The 22,185-nt window shown below is 48.9% G+C and overlaps 1 protein-coding gene across 1 annotated transcript in view; it reads right to left on the reverse strand.

Annotated features, from left to right (window-relative positions):
* LOC139229312 (matrix metalloproteinase-21-like) overlaps positions 1 to 17,215 on the reverse strand; it is an 88,755-nt gene extending 71,540 nt beyond the window's left edge. The window contains exon 1 of the mRNA XM_070860998.1: positions 17,051 to 17,215. The gene's annotated coding sequence lies outside the window, so the exon portion shown is untranslated. The remainder of the gene's footprint in view (positions 1 to 17,050) is intronic.
* Positions 17,216 to 22,185: the final 4,970 nt, after the last annotated feature.

The raw sequence follows: 22,185 nt of genomic DNA on the forward strand, positions 1-22,185 counted from the left end.
CCGTGGGAGGAGCCTCATTCACACAGCCCCAGTGAGGCCATTGGGCCAGGGCTAGGGGCTGCGTGCTTCGGGCCCCTCCCACACAGTTCGGCGCCTGGAGCTACTGCACATGCGTGCCGACTGTAGCGCGCATGTGCAGAGGTCCCGGCACTGTTTTCAGCGCCGGGACCTGGCTCCGCCCCCCACAGCTCGTGCTGGCTGCGCCGAGGGCCAGAGGAACTGCAGGGAGGTGGAGAATACCGAGGATTTTTTTAGGCGTGAAAAACAGGCGTCCAGCTCGGAGGGGCGCCCGTTTTTTTTCTTGTGGAAACTTGGGCCCATAGAGACACTGAAGAGGGTGCAGAGAAGATTTACAAGGGTGATACCAGAAATGCAAGGGTTTACATATCAGGAAAGGATGAACTGGAAGGCTGAGGGCTGACCTGAGTCTTTATAATTCTGAAAGGTTTTGATAGAGTGGATACAGAGAGAATGTTCCCACTTGTGGGGAAGAGCATAACTAGAGGCCATCGATATAAGATAGTCACTAATAAATCCAATGGGGAATTCAGGAGAAATTTCTTTCCCCAGAGAGTGGTGACAATGTGGAACTCGCTGCCACAGGGAGGGGTTGAGGCGAATAGTATCGATGTATTTAAGGCGAGGTTGGACAAGCAAATGGGAGAGAAGGGAATAGAGGGTTATGCTGATAGATTTAGATGAGGAAAGACGGGAGGAGGATCAAGTGGTGCATAAACACCGGCATGGACTGGTTGGGCCGAATGGCCTGTTTCTGTGCCGTATATCCTGTGTAAAGTCTGTCGTGTGACAGCTGGCATAGAAAGTCTGTAATGTGACATCTTGGATAAATAGTCTGTAGTGTGACATCTGGGATAGATAGTCTGTCGTGTGACATCTGGGATAGATAGTCTGTAGTGTGACATCTGGGATAGATAGTCTGTCGTGTGACATCTGGGATAGATAGTCTGTCGTGTGACATCTGGGATAGATAGTCTGTCATGTGACATCTGGGATAGAAAGTCTGTAGTGTGACATCTGGGATAGATAGTCTGTAGTGTGACATCTGGGATAGAAAGTCTGTAGTGTGACATCTGGGATAGATAGTCTGTAGTGTGACATCTGGGATAGAAAGTCTGTCGTGTGACATCTGGGATAGATAGTCTGTCGTGTGACATCTGGGATAGATAGTCTGTAGTGTGACATCTGGGATAGATAGTCTACAACAATGCCTGACCTTCAAAAACTACTTCATTGGCTGAAAAGCGCTTTAGGATGTCCGGTGGTCATGAAAGGCGCTATTGAAATGCAAGTCTTTCTTTCTTTCTTTAGTGTGTCATGTGAGGTCATGCACTTTGGCAGAAAAAATCAAAGAGCAAGTTATTATTTAAATGGAGAAAGATTGCAAAGTGCCGCAGTACAGCGGGACCTGGGGGTACTTGTGCATGAAACACAAAAGGTTAGTATACAGGTACAGCAAGTGATCAGGAAGGCCAATGGAATCTTGGCCTTTATTACAAGGGGGATAGAGTATAGAAGCAGGGAAGTCTTACTACAGTTATACAGAGTATTGGTGAGGCCACACCTGGAATACTGCGTGCAGTTTTGGTTTCCATATTTAAGAAAGGATATACTTGCTTTGGAGGCAATTCAGAGAAGGTTCACTCGGTTGATTCCGCGGATGAGGGGGTTGACTTATGAGGAAAGGTTGAGATTGGGCCTCTACTCATTGGAATTCAGGTGATCTTATCGAAACGTATAAGATTATGAGGGGGCTTGACAAGGTGGATGCAGAGAGGATGTTTCCACTGATGGGGGAGACTAGAACTAGGGGGCATAATCTTAATATAAGGGACCGCCCATTTAAAACTGAGATGAGGAGGAATTTCTTCTCTCAGAGGGTTGTAAATCTGTGGAATTCTTTGCCCCAGAGAGCTGTGGAAGCTGGGACATTGAATAAATTTAAGACAGAGATAGACAGTTTCTTAACCGATAAGAGAATAAGGGGTTATGGGGAGCGGGCAGGGAAGTGGAGCTGAGTCCATAATCGGATCAGCCATGATCGTATTAAATGGCGGAGCAGGCTCGAGGGGCCGTATGGCCGACTCCTGCTCCTATTTCTGATGTTCCTATGTTGTTATGTGGAGCATGACCTCAGGATTGTACTATCTGCGGTGCGAAAGGGACTGTTATAATCAGTGGATATTCAATGGTGTTGCTGAAGCTCAGTTGAGGATATGTTGTTCCATAAAGCGAGTGATACCATGCAATGTAAAATGTGCTCTTCTGCCGCAGGGGCAAATCTGTGTCCATTGAAGGCTCCAGTTTCTAATTGCAGTTCAGTGAACACAGGGTGAGTTCATTGCTTTTTACACTTCGAGTCATAATCCCGTCTTTGTTTGTCATTTGTTTAATGTGTAAAATGAGACAACAGATATTGCAGCTCCAACATTTTCTGTTGCTGCCACGGTTTGTAGATAGAAATTTGAACATGACTCTCTGAAGTACACTATTTGCACCATTAATATTATTATATAATACCAGAAATTCTCCCTCAGTACATTGGTATCAGACCACGGATATTTTAACATAATGAGGAACATAACTTAAGCCTACAAAGTCTACTGTTGTTAAGTAAACACCATCTGAGTTCATACAACAACAAAGCGCCTTTAATGTAGTAAAACATCCCAAGATGCTTCACAGAAGTGTTATAAGACAAAATAAATAATTTTGACACCGAGCCACATAAGAAGAAATTACGGCAGATGCTTAGAAACATAGAAACATAGAAAATAGGTGCAGGAGTAGGCCATTCAGCCCTTCTAGCCTGCACCGCCATTCAATGAGTTCATGGCTGAACATGAAACTTCAGTACCCCCTTCCTGCTTTCTCGCCATAACCCTTGGTCCCCCGAGTAGTAAGGACTTCATCTAACTCCCTTTTGAATATATTTATTGAATTGGCCTCAACTACTTTCTGTGGTAGAGAATTCCACAGGTTCACCACTCTCTGGGTGAAGAAGTTTCTCCTCATCTCGGTCCTAAATGGCTTACCCCTTATCCTCAGACTGTGACCCCTGGTTCTGGACTTCCCCAACATTGGGAACATTCTTTCTGCATCTAACCTGTCTAAACCCGTCAGAATTTTAAACGTTTCTATGCGGTCCCCTCTCATTCTTCTGAACTCCAGTGAATACAAGCCCAGTTGATCCAATCTTTCTTGATAGGTCAGTCCCGCCATCCCGGGAATCAGTCTGGTGAACCTTCGCTGCACTCCCTCAATAGCAAGAATGTCCTTCCTCAAGTTAGGAGACCAAAACTGTACACAATACTCCAGGTGTGGCCTCACCAAGGCCCTGTACAACTGTAGCAACACCTCCCTGCCCCTGTATTCAAATCCCCTCGCTATGAAGGCCAACATGCCATTTGCTTTCTTAACCGCCTGCTGTACCTGCATGCTAACCTTCAATGACTGATGTACCATGACACCCAGTGTCTTAAAGGAGGAGAGAGAGGTAGAGAGGCGGAGAGGTTTAGGGAGGGAGTTCCAGAGCTTAGGGCCCAGGCAACAGAAGGCACGGCCCCCGATGGTGGAGCGATTATAATCAGGGATGCTAAGGAGGGCAGAATTAGAGGAGTGCAGACATCTCAGGGGGTTGTGAGGCTGAAGGAGATTACAGAGATAGGGAGGGGCGAGGGCCATGGAGGGATTTGAAAATGACAATGGTATTGGCCACGAAACCATACTTCGCAAGTTGACTTCCCTTCCGTGAAGGATATTTGTGAACCAGTTGGGTTTCTACAACAATCTGGCAGTTTTAATAAGAACATAAGAACATAAGAATTAGGAACAGGAGTAGGCCATCTAGCCCCTCGAGCCTGCTCCGCCATTCAACAAGATCATGGCTGATCTGGCCGTGGACTCAGCTCCACTTACCTGCCCGCTCCCTATAACCCTTAATTCCCTTATTGGTTATAAATCTATCTATCTGTGACTTGAATACATTCAATGAGCTAGCCTCAACTGCTTCCTTGGGCAGAGAATTCCACAGATTCACAACCCTCTGGGAGAAGAAATTTCTTCTCAACTCGGTTTTAAATTGGCTCCCCGGTATTTTGAGGCTGTGCCCCTAGTACTAGTCTCCCCGACCAGTGGAAACAACCTCTCTGCCTCTATCTTGTCTATCCCCTTCATGATTTTAAATGTTTCTATAAGATCACCCCTCATCCTTCTGAACTCCAACAGTTTTCAATGGGCCTTGTATGGTGTCAGTCCATAATTGACCAGATTTACTGAACTCAATTTGCTTGGGTGGGATTTTGAGCTCACAACCTCTGAGAGTACACAAGAACATAAGAAATAGGAGCAGGAGTTGGCCATCCAGCCCCTCGAGCCTGCTCCGCCATTTAATACGATCATGGCTGATCCGATCATGGACTCAGCTCCACTTCCCCGCCCGCTCCCCATAACCCCTTATTCCCTTATCGGTTAAGAAACTGTCTATCTCTGTCTTAAATTTATTCAATGTCCCAGCTTCCACAGCTCTCTGGGGCAAAGAATTCCACAGATTTACAACCCTCTGAGAGAAGAAATTTCTCCTCATCTCAGTTTTAAATGGGCAGCCCCTTATTCTAAGACTATGTCCCCTTGTTCTAGTTTCCCCCATCAGTGGAAACATCCTCTCTGCATCCACCTTGTCAAGCCCCTGCATAATCTTAATACATTTCGATAAGATCACCTCTCATTCTTCTGAATTCCAATGAGTAGAGGCCCAACCTCCTCAACCTTTCCTCATAAGTCAACCCCCTCATCCCCAGAATCAACCTAGTGAACCTTCTCTGAACTGCCTCCAAAGCAACTATATCCTTTCGTAAATATGGAAGCCAAAACTGCTCGCAGTATTACAGGTGTGGCCTCACCAATACCCTGTATAGCTGTAGCAAGACTTCCCTGCTTTTATACTCCATCCCCTTTGCAATAAAGGCCAAGATACCATTGGCCTTCCTGATCACTTGCTGTACCTGCATACTGACCTTTTGTGTTTCATGCACAAGTACCCCCAGGTCCCGCTGTACTGCAGCACTTTGCAATCTTTCTCCATTTAAATAATAACTTGCTCTTTGATTTTTTTTCTGTCAAAGTGCAAAACCTCACACGTTCCAACATTATACTCCATCTGCCAAATTTTTGCCCACTCACTTAGATTGTCAATCCATTAGGTTATGGTATCAACATAAACCAAACGGCAATTTATTTAGCCACGAGCAGGCAAATGAACAATGCTCTGAACAAAGTTATAATTGATAAGCTTCCCGAAAAGATCAGAGATGAGCAGGACTTCCTCTCTGTGGAAGACTCTCAGAGGAGGGAGTTGACTTGGGATTAACTGCTGTCTCCATAAGGAGATGGGTTGAAGCCTGCAGAGACTGAGGCTGAAGAAGATAGCGTTTCGATTGAGACGATTGTAATTGGGCCCATCCATTGCACCAACCAGCACTCTGGGGAGTGAGCGGCACCTAGCGGCTGAGTCCGGTAACCACCTGTCCTATCCCAGCATGCAACAGATCCCGCGGGTGGAGCGGAGGGGTGCACTGACACTACAGTTACTCTGCTCTGTCAATATACATTATTTAAATTTTCTATGTACGTTTCTATTAATAAAAATAATAAAACTTTTTTTTATGGAATTCTATTTCTCCGATGTCGATCATTTTTTTAAATAAAATTGGACTGCGTCCTGGGCCAATATTTATCCCTCAATCAACATCACAAAAACAGATGATCTGGTCATTATCACATTGCTGTGTGTTGGAGCTTGCTGTGCGCAAAATGGCTGCTGAATTTCCCACATTACAACAGTGACTACACTTCAAAAACAGATAGCAAGAGTTTCTACAGCTATATAAAAAGGAAAAGGGTGGCTAAAATAAATGTTGGTCCCTTGGTGGACGAGGCCGGGGAATTAGTAATAGGGAACATGGAGATGGCAGAAACTCTGAACAAATATTCTGTATCAGTCTTTACGGTAGAGGACATTAACAATATTCTGACAGTGGATAGACAAGGGGCTATAGGCGGGGAGGAACTTAACACAATCACAATCACTAAGGAGGTGGTACTCAGTAAGATAATGGGACTAAAGGCAGATAAATCCCCAGGACCTGATGGCTTTCATCCTAGGGTCTTAAGAGAAGTAGCGGCAGGGATTGTGGATGTATTGGTTGTAATTTACCAAAATTCCCTGGATTCTGGGGAGGTCCCAACAGATTGGAAAACTGCAAATGTAACACCCCTATTTAAAAAAGGAGGCAGACAAAAAGCAGGAAACTATAGACCAGTTAGTCTAACATCTGTGGCTGGGAAAATGTTGGAGTCCATTGTTAAAGAAACAGTAGCAGGACATTTGGAAAAGCAAAATTCGGTCAGGCAGAATCAGCATGGATTTATGAAAGGGAAATCATGTTTAACAAATTTGCTGGAGTTCTTTGAGGATGTAACGAACAGGGTGGATAAAGGGGAACCAGTGGATGTGGTGTATTTGGACTTCCAGAAGGCATTTGACAAGGTGCCACATAAAAGGTTACTGCATAAGATAAAAGTTCACGGGGTTGGGGGTAATATATTAGCATGGATAGCAGATTGGCTCACTAACAGAGAACAGAGAGTCGGGATAAATGGGTCATTCTCGGGTTGGCAATCAGTAAATAGTGGGGTGCCGCAGGGATCAGTGCTGGGACCCCAATTATTTACAATCTAATCTGGAAGAAGGGACCGAGTGTATCGTAGCCAAGTTTGCTGACGATACAAAGATGGGAGGAAAAGCAATGTGTGAGGAGGACATAAACAATCTGCAAAAGGACATAGACAGGCTAAGTGAATGGGCAAAAATTTGGCAGATGGAATATAATGTCGGAAAGTGTGAGGTCATGCACTTTGGCAGAAAAAAAAATCAAACAGCAAGTTATTATTTAAATGGAGAAAGATTGCAAAGTGCTTGTGGTACTTGTGCATGAAACACAAAAGGATAGTATGCAGGTACAGCAAGTGATCAGGAAGGCCAATGTTATCTTAGCCTTTATTGCAAAGGGGTTGGAGTATAAAAGCAGGGAAGTCTTGCTACAGCTATACAGGGTATTAGTGAGGCCACACTTGGAATACTGCGTGCAGTTTTGGTTTCCATATTTAGGAAAGGATATACTTGCTTTGGAGGCAGTTCAGAGAAGGTTCACTAAGTTTGTTATATATGTACACTTGTATTTATTCTGTACAGCCACCAGAGGGCTCATCCCCTGGAGTCCCAACGGATCCCATAATCCCTTGGGAGCACAGGTATTTAAGAAGGCTTCACAGGTTGGAGAGGCACTCTGGAGACCTGCAATAAAAGACTACGGTCACACTTTACTTTGAGCTCACAGTGTTCAGTCTGACTCTTTCTCCATACACAACAACTGGCGACGAGATACAGATAGCGAACCCAAAGATGCAGAGAACAGTGGGCATCCTGGAGAAATTCTCGGAGGGAGATGATTGGGAAACGTTTGTGGAGCGACTCGACCAATACTTTGTGACCAACGAGCTAGATGGAGAAGAGAGCGCTGCCAAACGAAGGGCGATCCTCCTCACCATCTGTGGGGCACCAATGTATGGCCTCCTGAAGAGTTGGCTCACTCCAGTGAAACCCACGGAGAAATCGTACGACGATTTGTGCACACTGGTCCGAGAACATTTGAATCCGAAGGAAAGCGTTCTGATGGCGAGGTACCGGTTCTACACCTACAAAAGGTCTGAAGGCCAGGAAGTAGCGAGTTATGTCGCCGAGCTAAGACGCCTTGCAGGACATTGCGAATTTCAAGAACATTTGGAGCACATTTTCAGAGACTTTTACGTACTTGGTATTGGCCACAAAACCATACTTCGCAAACTTTTGACTGTAGAGACCCCAACCTTGAGTAAGGCCATAGCGATAGCCCAGGCGTTCATTGCCACCAGTGACAATACGAAGCAAATCTCTCAGCACACAAGTGCTGCTACAAGTACTGTGAACAAAGTGATGTTGTTTTCAAATCGTAACGTACAGGGCAGGCCCCACATGCCTGCAGCTGCACATCTGCAGATGTCTCAGAGTCCACCATCAAGGGTGATGAATGCAAGGCCATTAACACCTTGTTGCCGCTGCGGGGGTGATCATCGTTTCCATTCATGCCGCTTCAGGGTACGTTTGCAAGGGCTGTGGAACAATGGGACACCTCCAACGAGTGTGCAGGCAAGCTGCAAATCCTGTTCATTCCTGCAAACCACCATGTTGCAGAGGAGGAAAGGTCCACAGTGGATCACGATGAACCAGAGCCTCAGGCCGAGGTATATATGGGGTGACCACAAAGTGTCCCCCGATAATGCTGAAGGTTGAACTAAATGGACTCCCAGTGTCAATGGAGCTGGACACAGACATGAGCCAGTCCATTATGAGCAAAAAGACTTTTGAAAAATTGTGGTTCAGCAAGGCCTCAAGGCCAGTCTTGACTCCAATTCGCACGAAACTAAGAACTTATATAAAGGAACTGATTCCCGTAATCGGCAGTGCTACAGTAAAGGTCACCAAAAAATGGAGCGGTGCACAAGCTACCACTCTGGGTGGTACCGGACGATGGTCCCACGTGCTCGGCAGGAGCTAGCTGGGAAAGATACGCTGGAACTGGGATGACGTCCGAGCGCTCTCATCCGCTGACGACACTTCGTGTGCCCAGGTCTTAAACAAGTTCCCTTCACTGTTCGAACCAGGCATCGGGAAGTTCCAAGGAGCAGAAGTGCAGATCCACCTAATTCTGGGGGCGCGACCCATCCATCACAAGGCGAGAGCAGTACCGTGCATGATGAGAGAAAGGGTAGAGATCGAGCTAGACCGGCTACAAAGAGAGAGCATCATTTCGCCAATCGAGTTCAGCGAGTGAGCCAATCCTATCATCCCAGTCCTCAAGGGAGAGGGCACCGTCAGAATCTGTGGTGATTACAAAGTAACTATCAATTGTTTCTCCCTGCAGGACCAATACCCACTACCAAAGGCCACGACCACTTTGCAACGCTGGCAGGAGGAAAGACGTTCACGAAGCTGGACTTGACCTCAGCGTTCATGACGCAGGAACTGGAGGAATCATCGAAGGCCCTCACCTGCATCAACACGCACAAAGGTCTTTTTGTTTATAACAGATGCCCGTTTGGAATCCGATCAGCGGCGGCGATATTCCAGAGAAACATGGAAAGTTTACTGAAGTCGGTCCCGCACACCGTGGTCTTCCAGGACAACATCTTGGTCACAGGTCGGAACACAGTCGAGCACCTGCAGAACCTGGAGGAGGTTCTTAGTCGACTCAACCACATGGGGCTCAGGTTTTCCTGGCACCTGAAGTGGAGTTCCTGGGGAGGAGAATCGCGGCGGACGGCATCAGGCCCACTAACGCGAAGACGGAGGCAATCGAGAACGCACTGAGGCCACAGAACGTGATGGAGCTGCGGTCGTTTCTAGGATTCCTGAACTACTTTGGTAACTTCTTACCGGGTCTCAGCACACTGTTAGAACCACTGCACACCTTACTGCGTAAAGGAACCGAATGGGTATGGGGCAAAAGCCAAGAAAATGCCTTTGCAAAAGCGAGAAAATTGTTATGCTCAAACAAATTGCTTGTGTTGTATGACCCATGTGAGCGTTTGGTACTAGCATGTGATGCTTTGTCGTATGGCATCGGGTGTGCCGGGTTGACTGGGCTGGTTGTGCCGATGTGTCCAGAGCCGGTGCTGAGATTTATGCCGGGTGGTCCGTTCGGTTTTACTGTAGCGTATTGTTACAACGGAGTGTCTCGCTGGGCCATTTCAGAGGGCAGTTAAGAGTCAACCACATTGCTGTGTGTCATGTATCTTACATTATTATATATAACTATATCCTAACATGCTATACATGACTGTAATAGGATATGACCTGTAACCACCAGCATACCTTACCACCAGGGGTGCACTTGCAAGAGACAGGTATATAAGGACAGGTCTCAGGCAAGTGCAGCATTCCAGAGCGGTGAAATAAAAGGTGCAGGTCCAGAGTGACCTTGACTTCACTACATGCCTCGTGTGAATCTGTACTGAGGGGACAGGACTTTACAGTGGCGACGAGTTACGGGATTACAGAATCCACAGAATGGCGAACAACGGATCAGATGAAAAGTACAATGCGGGAGACAATTGGGAGGACTTTATAGAAAGGCTCCAGCAAAGCTTTGTAACCAAAGACTGGTTGGGCGATGATAAGGCAGACAAGAGAAGAGCCCATCTCTTGACCAACTGTGGCTTGAAAACATACGCTTTAATGAAGGATCTGTTGGCACCCGAGAAACCAGCAAGCAAGTCGTTTGAAGAATTAAGCACACTGGTAAGAGACCACCTGAAGCCAGCGAGCAGCCTACACATGGCCAGACACAGGTTCTACAACTACAGACGCTGTGTGGGCCAGAGCATACCCGACTTCGTGGCGGAACTTCGGAGGTTGGCTAGTTTATGTGAGGTCTCCGATGAACTGAGGAGAGAAATGCTGAGAGACTTTTTCATTGAAGGAATAGGCCACGCAGGCATATTCCGAAAGCTCATAGAGACCAAGAACCTGACCTGAGAGGCAGCAGCATTGGTTGCACAGACATTCTCGGTAGGGGAAGAAGAAACGAGGTTGATTTACAATGCAGGTACGACAACTAACGAAATATCGTAACAAGAAGTTCACAGCACTAAACAAGCTGCTACCCCCACACACAGACAAAACCGGGAGAACAGGCTCTCGACAGCAGGCAGAAGCCATCAAGGGCCACAGGAACGGCCGTTCACACCTCATCAACCCACAATGCGAGCAATCAACTACAAACTGAGAGAAGCTCAAGAGAGATCAGCCAGATGCAGCTCATTCTTTGGGAACACTTTAAACAATAGAACAGGTCTGTGCTGGAGGTGTGGGGGTGGGCACTCGGCAAGGGGATGTCGATTTCAGCAGGCTGTTTGCAGAAATTGTGAATATACGGGGCATTTGGCCCGCATGTGCAAAAAAACGGCAGCTCGGCTGGTATACGAATGGGATGGGTCAGAAAGCGAACCAGAAGATGATGGGGACAGTACCCGGGGCACCGGTGTACAGCAGGTCAACACGATCAATGGCCGCTGCTCCTACAATAGGACGCCTCCTATAATGATGAGAGTCCTACTCAATGAGATATCTGTCAACATGGAGCTGGATACGGGAGCGAGTCAATCTCTCATGGGCGCTCAACAATTTGAGCAACTGTGGCCACATAAAAGAGACAGACCAAAACTCACAAGGGTCGACACCACACTAAGGACCTATATCAAAGAAATCGTACCAGTCCTCGGCAGCGCCATGCTCTCTGTCACACACAAAGGGACAGTGAACCGACTTCCCCTGTGGATTGTCCCCGGAGACCCCCCAGCACTGCTCTAGAGAAGCTGGCTGGCAAAACTAAACTGGAAATGGGATGATGTCCATGCCATGTCATTAGAGGAACGGACCTCCTGCTCAACAGTTATAAAGCGATTTGAACATCTCTTTCAGCCAGGTGTGGGCACTTTCAAAGGGGCCAAAGTCAAAATCTACATCACACAGGATGCTAGACCGGTCTATCACAAGGCCAGAACTGTACCCTATGTGATGAGGGAAAAGATTGAACACAAACTAGACAGGCTTCTGTGGGAAGGCATTATATCACCTGTGGAATTTAGCGACTGGGCAAGTCCCATCGTCCCAGTCATGAAGCCTGATGGATCCGTACGAATCTGTGGGGACTATAAATCTACCATAAACAGAGTCTCCCTACAGGACCAATATCCGCTGCCCAGAGCGGAGGACTTATTTGCCACATTGGCTGGAGGTAAACTTTTCTCAAAATTAGACCTCACATCTGCGTATATGATGCAAGAATCGACCGAGGAATCCAAGCTACTCACCACCATCAACACACATCGAGGCCTTTTCATGTACATAGAAACATAGAAACATAGAAACATAGAAAATAGGTGCAGGAGTAGGCCATTCGGCCCTTCTAGCCTGCACCGCCATTCAATGAGTTCATGGCTGAACATTCAACTTCAGTACCCCATTCCTGCTTTCTCACCATACCCCTTGATCCCCCTAGTAGTAAGGACCTCATCTAACTCCTTTTTGAATATATTTAGTGAATTGGCCTCAACAACTTTCTGTGGTAGAGAATTCCACAGGTTCACCACTCTCTGGGTGAAGAAGTTCCTCCGCATCTCGGTCCTAAATGGCTTACCCCTTATCCTTAGACTGTGACCTCTGGTTCTGGACTTCCCCAACATTGGGAACATTCTTCCTGCATCTAACCTGTCTAACCCCGTCAGAATTTTAAATGTTTCTATGAGGTCCCCTCTCATTCTTCTGAACTCCAGTGAATACAAGCCCAGTTGATCCAGTCTTTCTTGATAGGTCAGTCCCGCCATCCCGGGAATCAGTCTGGTGAACCTGCGCTGCACTCCCTCAATAGCAAGAATGTCCTTCCTCAGGTTAGGAGACCAAAACTGTACACAATACTCCAGGTGTGGCCTCACCAATGCCCTGTACAATCGATGCCCATTCGGCATCAGGTCGGCAGCTGCTATATTCCAGCGCAACATGGAGAGTCTGCTCAAGTCCATCCCGGGGACGGTTGTATTTCAAGACGACATACTTATCACGGGCAGGGACACCGACTCTCATCTCCGTAATTTGGAGGAAGTACTAAAGCGGTTGGATCGGGTAGGCCGAAGAGTCAAGAAATCCAAGTGCCTGTTTCTCGCACCCGAGGTTGAATTTTTGGGCAGAAGGATTGCCGCTGATGGAATCCGCCCAACAGAGTCCAAAACAGAAGCAATTCACCTGGCACCCAGACCCCGGAATGTCTCAGAACTGCGCGCCTTTCTCGGGCTACTCAATTATTTTGGGAACTTTATGCAGAACTTAAGCACGCTGCTGGAGCCTCTCCACGTGCTACTCAGGATGGGGTGCGATTGGTTTTGGGGGGACGCCCAGGAACGCGCCTTCAATAAGGCACGCAACCTTCTGTGTTCCAACAGTGTTTTGACTTTCTTTGACCCAGGTAAAAAGCTAGTTCTCACATGCGATGCGTCAGCAGATGGGGTCGGGTGCGTTTTGCAACATGTCAATAGTGCGGGCAAATTACAACCCATAACTTATGCGTCCAGGTCACTTTCGCGGGTGGAGTGCGGGTACGGAATGGTAGAGAAGGAGGCGCTCGTGTGCGTGTACGGTGTCAAAAAGATGCACCAATACCTTTTCGGGGCCAAGTTCACGTTAGAAACTGACCACAAGCCCCTCACGTCCCTCCTATCCGAGAGCAAGGCAATAAACGCCAACGCCTCAGCGTGAATTCAACGGTGGGCACTCATGCTGGCGTCCTACGACTATACCATAAGGCACAGACCAGGCACAGACAACTGTGCCGATGTGCTCAGCAGGCTACCCCTGGCGACCACGGAAGGGTCTGACGAACAGGACTGTGAGATAGTCATGGCAATCAATGTCTTTGAGTCCACAGGTTCACCCATGACGGCTCGCCAAATCAGAGCCTGGACGGCCAGCGACCCCACGTTATCCTTAGTAAAAAGATGTGTCCTAACCGGTGACTGGGCAGAGGCTCGCGATGCCTGCCCCGAGGAATTAAAACCCTTTTACAGGCACATGCATGAGCTATCACTACAGCAGACTGCCTGATGTGGGGCAGCCGAGTAGTCATGCCTCTGCGAGGCAGAGAGGCATTTGTCCGGGAGCTCCACTGCGAGCACCCGGGGATCGTTCTCATGAAGGCCATAGCCAGATCCCACGTCTGGTGGCCTGGTATTGACGCGGACTTGGAGCTCTGCATCCGAAGGTGCACCATTTGTGCCCAACTCAGCAATGCTCCCAGGGAGGCTCCACTGAGCCCCTGGCCCTGGCCTACCAAACCGTGGTCGCGGGTGCATGTAGACTATGCGGGCCCATTCATGGGCAAAATGTTCCTCGTAGTTGTAGATGCATTTTCAAAGTGGATCGAATGCACCATTTTAAACTCGAGCACAACCTCCACCACTGTGGAGAGCCTCGCAACCATGTTTGCAACGCACGGAATCCCTGACATATTGGTCAGTGACAATGGTCCGTGCTTCACCAGCGCAGAATTCCAAGACTTTATAATTGACCACGGCATAAATCACGTCAAGACGGCACCATTCAAGCCGGCCTCCAATGGCCAGGCAGAGAGAGCAGTGCAAATCATTAAACAAGGCATGCTTAAAATCCAAGGTCCCACGCTGCAGGGTCTCCTGTCGCGACTGCTGCTGGCATACAGATCTCGTCCGCACTCACTGACTGGGATCCCCCCCGCGCGACTGTTGATGAAAAGGACTTTAAAAACAAGGCTCTCATTAATCCTCCCAGACATGCACGAAATCGTTGAGGCAAAGCACCGTAAGCTGACTGAGTACCATGACAGAAATTCGAGGGGGAGATGGAATGAGATAGGGGACAAAGTACTAAACTATGGCAGGGGTCCCAAATGGCTTGCAGGGACAGTAACGGGCAAGGAAGGAAACAGGCTACTGGTAGTACAAATGGACAATGGCAAAACCTGCCGGAGGCATGTAGACCAAGTCAAAAGCAGATTTACCAACAACACTGCGAAACCAGAGGCAGACTACAATGTGGAACTCGCACCACACCTGGTGGACAGACAGAGGGAACAACCTGAGGAAAGGGCAATCCCAACAGACAGCCCAGGCGAGTCAACAACAATCACACCAATCGAAACAGACAGCCCAGGCGAGATACCAGCCTCCACACCCAAAGAAAAACAGACACCAAGGCAAACAACTGAACCACAACTCAGACGCTCCACGCGAGAGTGTAGACCACCTGAGAGACTGAACCTATAAAGACAATAAGACCTTGGGGGAGGGTGATGTCATATATCTTACATTATTATATATAACTGTATCCTAACATGCTATACATCACTGTAATAAGATATGACCTGTAACCACCAGCATACCTTACCACCAGGGGTGCACTTGCAAGAGACAGGTATATAAGGACAGGTCTCAGGCAAGTGCAGCATTCCAGAGCTGTGAAATAAAGGTGCAGGTCCAGAGTGACCTTGACTTCACTACATGCCTCGTGTGAATCTGTACTGAGGGGACAGGACTTTACACTGTGGGTCTGGAGTCACACATAGGCCCAGACTGGGTAAGGACGGCAGATTTCCTTCCCCAAAGGGCATTAATGAACCAGATGGGTTTTTATGACAATCCGGTATTTTCAAGTTCACCATTACTGATACTATCTTTATATTCCAGGGGCTAGACTTTCCACTTCAGATGGCTGGGCTCGTGCCCATATATTGCCCAAAAAGGCAGGCTATCGCCCACTTTGCTTCAAAAGTGGAAAGTTGGGCCAGAACATCACTGGAAAACTGGCGGCCCATCTTTCATGTCACATTACTTAATTAACTGAATTTAAATTCCCCAGCTGCTGTGGTGGCCTTTGAACCCGTGTCTCCCGATCACCAGTCCAGGCCTCGGGATTACTAGTACCATAACTTACCCATTATGCTTGCCTTTCACAAAGACATATACCCAGGGTTCTGCAGCACAGATGGTATTTGCTGAGCATGGGCGAGGGGAGAAGGTGAGTAAGGTCGGATCTGAGGAGAGTACAGCAATGGTGACGAGGGGATTAGGGAGGAGTTCCGGAATGTGGGGCTATGGTGTCTGAAGGCTCGGCTGCCAATGGCGGAGTGGTGGTTGGGGGAGGGTGGGGGGGCGTAGAGATGGTGGACCAGATTGGGAGGGGCAGGAGGTAGGCTGGGCTGATGTCTGGAGGATTGGATGAGGATTTCAGGACGTCCATTGAACTGACGACAAGGTTGAGGAAGAGAAAGTAAGAAAGACCCCTCTATTTGTCCTTCCTCCCTCTCCTTTCCCTCCTCTCCCCCATCCCCCACCCCTCCCCTCTCCTCCCTCTTCCCCTCCCACCCTCCCACTCTCATCCCACTCTGCGCTCTCTTTCGTACCCTCCTATCTCGCTCTCCCTCCTCTCTCCCTCAGCCTTCTCTCCCTTTCCCGTCCCCCTCCGCACCCCCTCCCCCTCCCTTTCGCTCTCCCTCAGCCTTCTCTCCCCCTCCCCTCACACCACCTCCCCTCCCCTTCACTCTCCCTCAGCCTCCTCTCCCCCCTCCCCTCACACCCCCTCCCCTCCCCTTCACTCTCCCTCCTCTCTCCCTCCTCTCACACCCCCTCCCCTCCCCTTCACTTTCCCTCACCCTCCTCTCCCCCCTCTCTCCCTCCTCCCCTCACACTCCCCCGCCCTCCCCTCCCCTTCACTCTCCCTCACCATCCTCTCCCCCCTCTCTCTCTCTCCTCCCCTTCACTCTCCCTCATCCTCCTCTCCCCCCCCTCTCTCTCCTCCCCTCACACTCCCCTCCCCTTCACCCTCCCTCACTCTCCCTCACCCCCCTCTTCCCCCCCTCTCTCTCTCCTCCCTCACACTCCCTCACCCTTCCCCCTCCCCTTCACACTCCCTCACCCTCCCCCTCCCTTCCCTCCCAGGACAGGCCTTTGAGAGGGCCGTTGAGAGAGGAAAGACAGAGGGTAGGAGCGGACGAGTTGGACGTTAATCAATTGGCCGTGGCTGTGGAAGGTGTGGGAGGAGCTTGGGCTCGTTACCTATCTGGGAACCTCAGGGTGAGACCAGTCCATTGTGGGAGGCCAAGGGTGTAAATCTCGCAATGGGATTTTGTCACTTAAAAATTCCACGTTATGCTAAATAATGCCTGCTGACCTGTGACTCGCTGGTCAGCCTCCCTTGGACATGTGCCAGCACATACCCGATCTGTGCGCAATCATTACGTTGTTTCCTCAGTGTTTACTCTCTATGCGCTTGCTCTCCTTGAATTGCTTCAGTGCTTGGTAAACACATTCTGCGATGCTGTGGGTCTCACAATGTTACCAACAGACTTACCGACTCCAATGCTCCTTCCATATTCTGCACTGGTCAGGGCAGGGCACTGGTCTCACAGATTCCACCCACCTCCTTGCAAACCGGGATGTCCACAGCCAGATTGTGTCAGGAGAGCTCGCTTGTCTCTCTATCTCTCCCTACTCCCTGTCCCTTATCTCTCTCCCTCCCCCTCGCCTTCTCTCTCTCTCTTTCTGTCTTTCTCTCTTGCTCCTGCTATTTTTCTCTCCTTCTGTTTCTCTCCTGCTCTTTTATTCTAACTGCATCGCCCTCGCTCGCACATTCTGTCTGCTTCCGTTATGGTCGTTCTCGGTGCCTCTCTCTCCCTCTCAGTCTGTCTCGGTCTTTATCTGTCTGACTCGTCTCTCTCTCTCGCTCCGTCTCCTCGCCTTCTCTCTCTGTCTCCGTCCGTCTCGCCTTCTTCTCTCTGCCACTATCCCCTCAGGTGTGCCCCTCTTCTCATCGTCCCATGGTCCTCCGTAGCTCGGACGGAGAGCACCTTCGCAGTCAGGGCCTCAATCCCCGCACAGGTGAATAACTGCGATCGAGGGAAGTGACATCAGAGATGGCTGATTGAGTTTACTTGCCTGAGGGTGTGAGCGCTCCGTGTTCATACCAAACACTGCTGGGTGTGGCAATACAACCTGCTTAAAACAGCACGGAGAAAAAAGGGAGAGCACTTCAGAGAGTAAAGCAGAAATGTCAGCGTCATTTACTTCCTTAACTTCCAGAAATGCCTTCAACTTGATTTTGTGACTAGATCCCTAGGAAGAGAAGGTTGTCCTGTGATTGAGTAGATTGGGCCTATACTCTCTGGAGTTTAGAAGAATGAGAGGTGATCTCATTGAAATATACAAAATTCTGAGGGGGATTGACAGGGTAGATGCTGAGAGGTTGTTTCCCCTCATGGGTGAATCTAGAACTAGGCGGTATAGTCTTAGAATGAGCGGTCATCCATTTCATCATCATAGGCAGTCCCTCGGAATCGAGGAAGACTTGCTTCGACTCTTAAAATAAGTCCTTAGGTGACTGAACAGTCCAATACGAGAACCACAGTCCCTGTCACAGGTGGGACAGACAGTGGTTGAGGGAAAGGGTGGGTGGGACTGGTTTGTCACACGCTCCTTCCGCTGCCTGCGCTTGTTTTCTGCATGCTCTCGGCGATGAGACTCGAGGTGCTCAGCTCCCTCCCGGATGCACTTCCTCCACTTAGGGCAGTCTTTGGCCAGGGACTCCCAGGTGTCGGTGGGGAGGTTGCACTTTATCAGGGAGGCTTTGAGGGTGTCCTTGTAACGTTTCCTCTGCCCACCTGGGGCTCGTTTGCCATGAAGGAGTTCCGAGTTGAGCACTTGCTTTGGGAGTCTGGTGTCGGGCATGAGGACAATGTGGCCTGCCCAGCGGAGCTGATCAAGTGTGGTCAGTGCTTCAATGCTGGGGATGTTGACCTGGACGAGGACGTTAATGTTGGTGCACCTGTCTCCCAGGGGATTTGTAGGATCTTGCGGAGACGTTTATGACTGAGATGAGAAGGAATTTCTTCACTCAGAGAGTTGTGAAGCTTTGGGATTCTCTACCACAGAGGGCTGTGGAGGCTGGGTCTTTGAGTATATTCAAGGCTGAGATAGATAGAGTTTTGAACTTGTCATGTATCTCACACTACTGTACATAACTGTATCTTACCATGCTATACATGACTGTAACCAGAGATGACCTGTAACCACAAGCTTACCTTACCACCAGGGGTGCACTTGCAGGAGACACTAGATACCTGTCCCAGACAGGTATATAAGGACAGGTCTCAGGCAAGTGAGGCATTCGAGAGCTGTGTAATAAAGGTGCAGGTCCTGAGTGACCTTGACTTCAGCATGTGCCTCGTGTGAGTCTGTACTGCAGGGACAGGACTTTACAGTGGCGACGAGTTACGGGATTACAGAATCCACAGAATGGCGAACAACGGCTCAGATGAGAAATACAATGCTGGAGATAATTGGGAGGACTTTATAGAAAGGCTCCAGCAAAGCTTTGTAACCAAAGACTGGTTAGGCGACGATAAGGCAGACAAGAGAAGAGCCCATCTCTTGACCAGCTGTGGCTCGAAAACTTACGCCTTGATGAAGGACCTGCTGGCACCCGAGAAACCAGGAAGCAAATCGTTTGAAGAGTTGAGCACACTGGTGAGAGACCACCTGAAGCCAGCGAGCAGCCTACACATGGCCAGACACAGGTTCTACAATTACAGACGCTGTGTGGGCCAGAGCATACCCGACTTCGTGGCGGAACTTTGGAGGCTGGCTAGTTTATGCGAGTTCCCCGATGAACTAAGGAGATAAATGCTGAGAGACTTTTTTATTGAAGGAATAGGCCACACAGGCATATTCCGAAAGCTTATAGAGACTAAGAACTTGACTCTAGAGGCAGCAGCACTGGTCGCACAGACGTTCTTGGCAGGAGAAGAAGAAACGAGGCTGATCTATACTTCGGGAACGACAACCAACGAGGCATCTGTCATGTATCTCACACTACTGTATATAACTGTATCTTACCATGCTATACATGACTGTAACTAGATATGACCTGTAACCACAAGCTTACCTTACCACCAGGGGTGCACTTGTAAGAGACACTGCATACCTGTCCCACACAGGTATATAAAGGCAGGTCTCAGGCAAGTGTGGCACTCGAGAGCTGTGAAATAAAGTTGCAGGTCCAGAGTGACCTTGACTTCAGCATGTGCCTCATGTAAGTCTGTACTGCGGGGACAGGGCTTTACAGTGGCGACTAGTTACGGGATCACACAATCCACAGAATGGCTACCAACGACTCAGATGAGAAATACAATGCTGGAGACAATTGGGAGGACTTAATAGAAAGGCTCCAGCAAAGCTTTTATAACCAAAGACTGGTTAGGCGATGATAAGGCAGACAAGAGAAGAGCCCATCTCTTGACCAGCTGTGGCTCGAAAACATATGCTTTAATGAAGGACCTGCTGGCACCCGAGAAACCAGCAAGCAAGTCGTTTGAAGAGTTGAGCACACTGGTAAGAGACCACCTGAAGCCAGCGAGCAGCCTACACATGGCCAGACACAGGTTCTACAACTACAGACGCTGTGTGGGCCAGAGCATACCCGACTTCGTGGTGGAACTTCGGAGGCTGGCTAGTTTATGTGAGTTCTCCGATGAACTAAGGCGAGAAGCACTGAGAGACTTTTTTATTGAAGGAATAGGCCACGCAGGCATATTCTGAAAGCGCATAGAGACCAAGAACTTGACTCTAGAGGCAGCAGCACTGGTCGCACAGTCATTCTTGGCAGGAGAAGAAGAAACGAGGTTGATCTATACTGCGGGTACGACAACTAAGACACTCCACGCGAGAGCGTAGACAATCTGAGAGACTGAATCTATAAAGACAATAAGACCTTGGGGGAGGGTGATGTCATGTATCTCACACTACTGTATATAACTGTATCTTACCATTCTAAACATGACTGTAACTAGATATGACCTGTAACCACAAGCATATTTGCAGGAGACACTGCATACCTGTTCCACACAGGTATATAAAGGCAGGTCTCAGGCAAGTGTGGCACTCGAGAACTGTGAAATAAAGGTGCAGGTCCAGAGTGACCTTGACTTCAGCATGTGCCTCGTGTAAGTCTGTACTGCAGGGTCAGGACTTTACAGCATCGGAACAAGGGGTTCACATGGTGAATCAAACCGCTACCCCCACGCACAGACAAAGGCAGGAGATCAGGCCTTCAACAGCAGACAGTGGCGTCAGAATCCATCAAAATCAAGGGCCACATGAACGGCTGATCACACCTCATCAACCCACAATGCGAGATTGAGAGAAGCTCAAGGGAGATCAGCCAGACGCAGCTCATCCTTCGGAAACAATGGAAACGGTCTGTGTTGGAGATGTGGGGGAAGGCACTCAACCAGGGTGTGTCGATTTCAGCATGCCGTTTGCAGAAACTGCAACTACACAGGGCATCTGGCTCACATGTGCAGAAAAACAGCAGCTCGGCTGGTATACGAATCGGAAGGGTCGGAAAGCGGACCAGAAGACGGTTGGAACAGTGCACGGGATGCCGAGGTACAGCGGGTTAACATGATCAATGTCCACTGCTCTTACACCAAGATGCCTCCAATTATGATGAGGTTTCTACTCAACGGGATACCCGTCAACATGGAACTGGACACGGGAGCGTGTCAATCTCTCATGAGCGTTCAACAATTTGAACAGCTGTTGCCGCACAAAAGCAACAGACCAAAACTCACAAAGATCGACACCAAACTAAGGACCTATACTAAAGAAATCGTCCCAGTCCTTGGCAGCGCCATGCTCTCAGTCACACACAAAGGGATGGTGAACTGACTTTCCCTGTGGATTGTCCCCGGGGATCTCCCATCCCTGTTGGGGAGAAGCTGGCCAGCAGAACTTAATTGGAAATGGGATGATGTTCACGCCATGTCGTCAGAGGAACGGACCTCCTGCTCAACAGTTCTAAGCCGTTTTGAACATCTCTTTCAGTCAGGTGTGGGCACCTTCAAAGGGGCTAAAGTTAGAATCTACATCACACAGAACGCCAGACCGGTCTATCACAAGGCTAGAGCTGTGCCCTATGTGATGAGGGAAAAGATTGAAAACGAACTGGACCGGCTTCTGCGGGAAGGCATAATTCCTCCCGTGGAATTCAGCAACTGGGCAAGTCCCATCGTCCCCGTCATGAAGCCTGATGGATCCGTGCGAATCTGTGGGGATTACAAGTCTACCATAAACAGAGTCTCCCCACAGGACCAATACCCGCTGCCCAGAGCGGAGGACCTATTTTCCACGTTGGCTGGAAGAAAACTTTTCTCGAAACTTGACCTCACATCTGCGTATATGACGCAAGAACTGACCGAAGAGTCTAAGCTACTCACCACCATCAACACACATCGAGGCCTTTTCATGTACAATCGATGCCCATTCGGCATCAGGTCGGCAGCTGCTATATTCCAGCGCAACATGGAGAGTCTGCTCAAGTCCATCCCGGTTGTGTTTCAAGATGACATACTCATCACGGGCAGGGACACCGACTCTCATCTCCGCAATCTTGAGGAAGTACTAAGTCGATTGGATCGGGTAGGCCTAAGA

Source organism: Pristiophorus japonicus, chromosome 2 (assembly GCF_044704955.1).
Source record: "Pristiophorus japonicus isolate sPriJap1 chromosome 2, sPriJap1.hap1, whole genome shotgun sequence".
Classification (NCBI taxonomy): domain Eukaryota; kingdom Metazoa; phylum Chordata; class Chondrichthyes; family Pristiophoridae; genus Pristiophorus; species Pristiophorus japonicus.